The sequence below is a fragment of the Mustela lutreola genome, chromosome 7, assembly GCF_030435805.1.
Source record: "Mustela lutreola isolate mMusLut2 chromosome 7, mMusLut2.pri, whole genome shotgun sequence".
Lineage (NCBI taxonomy): Eukaryota > Metazoa > Chordata > Mammalia > Carnivora > Mustelidae > Mustela > Mustela lutreola.
In genome coordinates, this window is record NC_081296.1 from 126,570,351 (window position 1) to 126,576,929 (window position 6,579).

Here is a 6,579-nt window from a genome sequence, read left to right on the forward strand (position 1 = left end):
TCCAGGCTGGAGTATCTTTTTTTCTTCTTCTGATTTTATAAGAAATTAAAACAGTTTTGTGGGCCCCCACAGTGTTGTGTCTACAGCTAAGATGCCTGATGAGAATTCATCTGTTTTTACCCTTTGCTAAGTGTGTTAGCTTACCCCATCACTTTCTCCTGCTTCTGTACCAAGTGGATGAAATAACCTCTGTAATTCAAGTTTTTTTTTTTTTTTTTTTTTTTTTTTTTTTTTGGTTGATTCTTATTTTAATTTGGTTGGTGAACCTTTCTGGTCTGTGATCTTCGAGATAGCTTGCCTGAGCACATAGGAGGAAATTACCTTTATGTCAAGGGAATTCCCTTCATGACATTCTCCAGAAGGCCTAACATCTGCATTTAGGATACACATGCCTACCCACCTCCTTTTTCTATTAGCCTCCCTTCAGAAAAAAAACAAAACAAAACTTATTTTTAACTATACATTAAATTTTGGACTGTTACAAGTTAAATAATGAAAAGCAGCGAAGAGATTTATGCTTGATTTTATAGCTTATAAAAATCCATAAATTAATGATAGTAGATCCAAGTAATTTTAATCCTGACAACTTTTAGTAGTTTATCTTACAGTCGTGTAAACTTACCATTGTGATTTGTGTCTTTTTCAGCAGATTGTATAATTAATGCATTTATTTGGATAAAAAATTAAGTCAGAGAGGTTTTTTTTTTTTTTTTTTCCCTAATAGAAAGTGTGATTTGATTGAGTAACTTGATAGGGAGGACTGGCTTTGCTAACTAGGTTATGTGGCAGATAGTTCTCATAAATTGAATGAGGTAAATATGCAACTCCAAGGTTTTAACTGTATAGCTATTCTATGTACAACACATATTTTAGATATAATCAGAAAAATATACTGAAATTAACATTTATTTTCATAGCATTTTCCCAGTATGTTGGACTATAAATAAGAGAGCTAAAAAAAAAAAAAAAAAAAAAAAAAATTCCCGTGTGAAAGTGGCATCAGTCTTGGTCTACACTGCTTCCTTCCCTCCACTTAGTCATGACCCAGCTTGGGTCTCTGCAGTAGGGAGAAAGAACCCCAAAGATGTCCACAGTCTAATCCCTAGAAACTGTGAATATGTTACATTACATGGCAAAAGGGACTTTGCAGATTTAAGATTACAGACCTTATAATGGAGAGATTACTCTGGATTATTCAGGTGGGGCTGATTTAATCACAAAAGCCTTTAAAAGCAATCCACTTTCTCTAGCTGGAGCAAAAGAATGTGACTAAAGAAGAAAGAGGGATTTGAAGCAAGAGAAGAATGCTACTGTTGTTGGCTTTAAAGATGAAAAGAACCACAATAAGGGCTCTAGGAACTGAGAACCAATGTCTGGCTGACAGCCACCAGTAATACAGGGACCTCAGTCCTACAACCAAAAATAACTGAATTCTGCCAAAAACCTGAATGAGTCTGGAAGCACATTCTTTCTGAGAGCCTCCACAGAATTTCTGAAGTTGGCCAACACTTTGGCTTTGGCCTTGAGACCCAGGGAGAGAGGAACCAGGTGAGCCAATCCTACCTATAGAACTGGGACATCACAGATTTCTGTTGCTTTAGAACGCTAAACTGGTGCTCATTTGTCACGGCAGCAAAAGCAAATGAATATATATCTTCCTAGCTTTCAAGAGAGTGCCATGCCAACAGCTGGCCTGTTTGCTTATTAATTTTCTATTGTATTCTCTCTGGGGAAGTTATTCTTACACAGAAAAATGTGATTGTGTTTCAATCTCACTCTCTTATTTTTGTACTCTAATGGCATTTATTTTGGAATGAAACCTAATTCAAAAAGATTAGTTTTTGAAAACCCCTTTGTCTGTCTGTCTGTCTATCTATCTATCCATCTATCCATTTTGTCTATTTATTTATTTTAGTGATTCAGGTGACTGGGCAGGGTGGTCGTGGAGAGGCTGCCTGTCTAGAAGATCAATGGCTATGGCTCTGGGAAATGACTCCCTTGACCCTAGACTCTGTATTACAAATTTAACAGAGGACTAGTTTCTTCAAACGGAAAGGGAGGAGTGAGACATTACAGTATTCAAAAACCTTAGCTCCAAGTAGGCTACACATATTACAGATTCCAGAGGAATAATCAGGAATTTTTTACTGCAGGGTTGAGTCTCATTCTTGAGTCCATTCTTGGTCCACAGTGAGAGGGAGGATTTGTGAGCGGTTCCTATTTTATCCAGTGCATTCCAGGCTCCTCCATTGTTCCATGTCCTATGTCCTGGGTCTGGTGAGCAGGCTCTTATCTTCAGTCCTTTTGCAGTATAATGGGAAACTATCCCTTGTCCTGGACTCCTGCTTCTGTCCTAGCCGCAGTCCTCTGTTTATTTCCATGGCCCCAGGATCCTATCTCAGGATCCCAGAAGGTAGTCCTAAGTCACTCAGTTCTACCAGATTCTCCTCTGGAAGAGAATGAAACGGTGTGAAAGCGAATGGGTAAGGAGCAAGGGGTAAAATCTTCAGATCCTTTGGGTGGAGAAGTGGGGCAAGCAGCCCTTGGATATTGACAATGTGAAACTCCCCCTTTCATAATTCCAACAAATTATTCTCAGAGTCTTTGATTCTCCTACTGGCTGAATTGCCAAAGCTACTTAGAGTATTCTAGCTTTATTACATGTCATGACCCAAGACAAGAATTGGGAAGTAGAGAACAGAATTATGAGAGGTTAAGGGAGCCTGGAGACAAGAGAGGTTATGCGAACAGAGAGCAACAATGATCTTCAGTTAACAGACACAGTCAGTCCATGGCAACCCACAGGGAGGAAGCTGGGGAGATAAATGCTCTGACTACTCTTCTTCCTCTATCTGGTGGTCTGCTGGGGCTCCCTAGTAACTCTACTCAACTAGAAGCTAGAGGGAAAGTTAACCCTTTCATGTGGTCTACCTGCGGTGGCTTTGCAAGGCACAGAGCAGCTTAGAGAGTGGATCTGGAGTTAAAGAAGAGCATATCCAGTCGCTCTGAATAGTACGGAGCTACAGATAGCCATAACCCCAGGTTGGCTCACTATTGGGTTTCAGAAACCCATAGCAGTAGTGGCTATGCTTTTAGGGATCTAAAACCCTTACTGCAGAGTGCTAGGTCTGAATGTGCTGACAAAGGACATACAAGTAATGGTCCTGGGGCACAGAGGGGCATCCTGCTAACTACCTCACTTCCAGACCACATGTCTGTGGTTACTTCAGTGAGAATTCTGTCCTCATTTAAGACTACGGCACTCAGGTCCTCTGTGTGCACATGTGCGCGGAGGTATGAGCCTACCCATAGCACTTAACACTGGGAGACCAAGGCGTGGAGTGAACAAGACAACTTTTAGGATTATTGTCTTATTCATAAATCTTCTTCTTACTCTAGGAATAGCTCTGGATGTATGGGAGTCAGGAGCCACATATGTACTAAATAACACTGCCCCTTAGCTACGACTGAGTGATTCAGGAATGGGTACTTGGCCTCTGCCAAGCCAGTTTGAATCCTTTCCTAGTATCCTTCTAACTGGAGACTAAAAAATAAGCTTCGTAGTCTGAGGGAAAAAGACATTACTAAACGGGACATTAAGCAACTGGAGGGTGCCCTACTTGCTGCCATGTGCAAGAAGTCATCCACTTTGAGAAGAAACGAAGTCTACCCATGAGAAACAGAGGCAAGAGACTGTGGGAGTCCAAGAAGTGCTTTGTTCCAATTCCTCTCAAATTTCAGCTGCACATTTGCCTTGGTCATTTGATTGTTCAGTCCTTTAGTAATGTAAGTTACCCTACCATTCTTACCATAAAAATTTTTTTTTTTGGGGGGGGGAGGTCAAATCTTGCTTAAATTGGCTTTCTCACAGAGCCCTTTCTAATAGAGTTGGTAGCATTGATAGTTCACACTAATTCTACCTCATGGAGAACAGATTGGAGTTAAGGTCAAGTGTAAGGAAGTCAAAAGCTAGAAAGATCCTTAAGGATTGGGGGGGGGGGCGGTGGATAAGATGAGAAGCCCTGACTCAAGCTCTGAATCAGGAGGACAGGGTTTCTCTGTTATAGAATATTCCATGCAGGGAGAACAGCAAGTGCAAAAGTGTGGTGGTCCCAATTGCGAAGATATATTTATGGGGCCAAGAAGGGTTGGAGGAAAAATGTGTGTAGGGGGAGACAAGGTGGAAAAGATGCTTTGTCGTTGAAGAATTTGAATGCCAGGCTAAGGAATTTATGCTTTTTGAACATGAAAGTGGTATCACAGAAGCTATATTTTAGGGATATCGACCTGATAGGGTGCTGAGTGAGTTGAAGGGCGTAAGAGGTGGTATTAAATGCAGTCATGCTGATATGGCCAAGGGCCTGGATGGGAGTGTTAGAAGCGGGAATGGAGGGGAAGGAGGGAGTGTCTGTATCCTTCACGTTATTTAGTGGAGTGTCCAACATCTTGTGAATACTCACCAAATTCTGGCTGATAACTAAGGAATTCTAGACAAGTAATGTTATATCTGCATTATCATCCTGTGTTGTATCTCAGTATGTTAGATTAAAAATGTTTAAATCAACCACGTGGTTGAATTATTGAGGATACTCGGTCTGATTATTTTTGGTTGTTGCTGAATTTCAGTGTGACCTGAGGTAAGTTAATTAGAGAAATACCTGTGCTTGGTTGTTGTGAAGTCATCATTCTCTTTAGATGGGAGAAAGGGATCAGTCGCCGGAGGGAGGTTTGTTCACATGTTTACTAGAAGCTTACTTTCCTTGCATCTTTGAAATCGATGTAGGCTATTCAAGAGTCATCATTTTGTAAGAAAATACAATATTGTCAGTCACTTAGAATGTTAGTTGGTATCCTACAGCCAAAACATTTATCAGTGTGATAAAGAAATATGAAATTTTCCTTTCTCTTATAACTTATCTTTAGAGAAAATGGCCAGAGCAAAGAGCATTAGTGATAGGAAGATGGAACTTTAGAATGCTTTATATAGTCCTCAAAGCTCCTGTCTTAAGTACTATGTGGTCAGTATTTTGTTAATCTTTCTCTTTTTGTATTATAGAACACCACGCAACCCTTCCACTGTGTTTGTCCTCCTAACTTCGCATTTCCTGATGATGTCTTATTAGCAGCTTGAAATTCTGGTGGGATTGGCACACGGCATAAATCAAGTCTTTTATTTATACTCTTGGTGGTCTAGACCCAGACATGGCCTGCGGGCCTTCAATCTGTTTATGTAAATTGGGTCTTAGTGGAATACAGACCCATCCATTATATTTACCTATTGTCTGTGGCCCCTTTCGGGTGATGAGGGCGGGAATTGAGCAGTGGCAAGAGAAAGTGTATGGCCCACAAGCTTAAAATGTTTGCTGTGTGTCCTTTTAAGGAGAAGTTGGCCGATCTTGGGTCTAGACTTAAAAAGTAATGAGGAAAATGATAATAATCAAAAAGATTTTGATTGTTACATAGTGCAAGGCATAGAATACTGAGGCGACACGACTTCACTATTCAAAAACTGTATGATTTAATAATGCAGCACATCACACCGTTCTGCACCTGAGTTGCTCGTTATCATTGATGAAGGAAGTTCTGACATATGTCCTTGTTGTATCTCTCTCTATTCTTAAATAGAAATGGATATGCCATGACCATGTTGGAATGACAGTCAATCATTGACCGCAACCATTGGCTATCTCTTGAGTATAAAAGTTCATCCAAACCAAGGAAAGCATTCTGTGAGAACCAGTTGCTCATAGGTAATTGACAAGAGAGACTACTGTTGGTTCCCAAAGACCATACGTTGTTGGATTTCATTTACGTGAAACGTCCAGACTACACTGAGCCCCCAGAGACGATAAGTAGATGGCCTGAATAAAGCTCTTCTGTTCAGGGGTGTTTTTAGGACCGAGCTGTGCAACCATCACCAGGATTTAATTTTAGAACATTTTTAATGCCTCCAGAAGCAATCCCATATGTATTAACAGTTATTTTCCACTCCCTCCAACCTAGCTGCAGACAACCAGTATGTTTTTAGTGTTTTTAGTGTAAAATGTGGTATATGTACTCTTTATAATTTATAATAAAGGTACAATGTATCATATATGTCCCTCTTTTTTTTTTTTTTTTTTTTTTTTTTGCATTCCCAGTTGTTAAATGCTTACCAGCATGCCACTGGACAGGTCTGGTCACGTTCAAGTAGGTCATTTATTCTCTGTGATATTGGCATCCATGTTTGTACTGTGTTACAGTAAGAAGTTACTAGCCTTCTCCACTAGACAAAGGATTAGCAATTTTCTTTTTCTAGAAAGAACCAATCGTAATTATCTTTGGCTTTGTGGACTAGCATGTGGTTTCTCTCACTACTCCACTTTGTCATGGTAGCATGAAAGCAGCCATAGATAATGCATAAATGAGTGGATATGATTGTGCCCAATAAAATTTTATTTAAAAAACAAGCAGCAGGCTGGGTTTGCCCATGAGCTGTAGTTTGTTGAATCCTGCACTCGCTTTTACACTTCCTGGGAGTGGGAACTATATTTATCTTGATCAAACTTGTCTCCTTAGAGCCTGGCACAGTTCCTGGCA

The 6,579-nt window shown here is 40.1% G+C and overlaps 1 long non-coding RNA gene across 3 annotated transcripts; it reads left to right on the plus strand.

Annotated features, from left to right (window-relative positions):
* Positions 1 to 976: 976 nt before the first annotated feature.
* LOC131835378 (uncharacterized) lies at positions 977 to 6,085 on the plus strand. Of its 3 annotated transcripts, XR_009355165.1 has the most exons (4): positions 977 to 1,548; positions 3,400 to 3,786; positions 5,057 to 5,165; positions 5,626 to 6,085. It is a non-coding gene; the product is annotated as an uncharacterized LOC131835378 (long non-coding RNA). The 3 variants fall into 3 exon arrangements; XR_009355166.1 differs by lacking the exon at positions 3,400 to 3,786; XR_009355164.1 differs by lacking the exon at positions 977 to 1,548 and having other exon boundaries at positions 3,094 to 3,786.
* Positions 6,086 to 6,579: the final 494 nt, after the last annotated feature.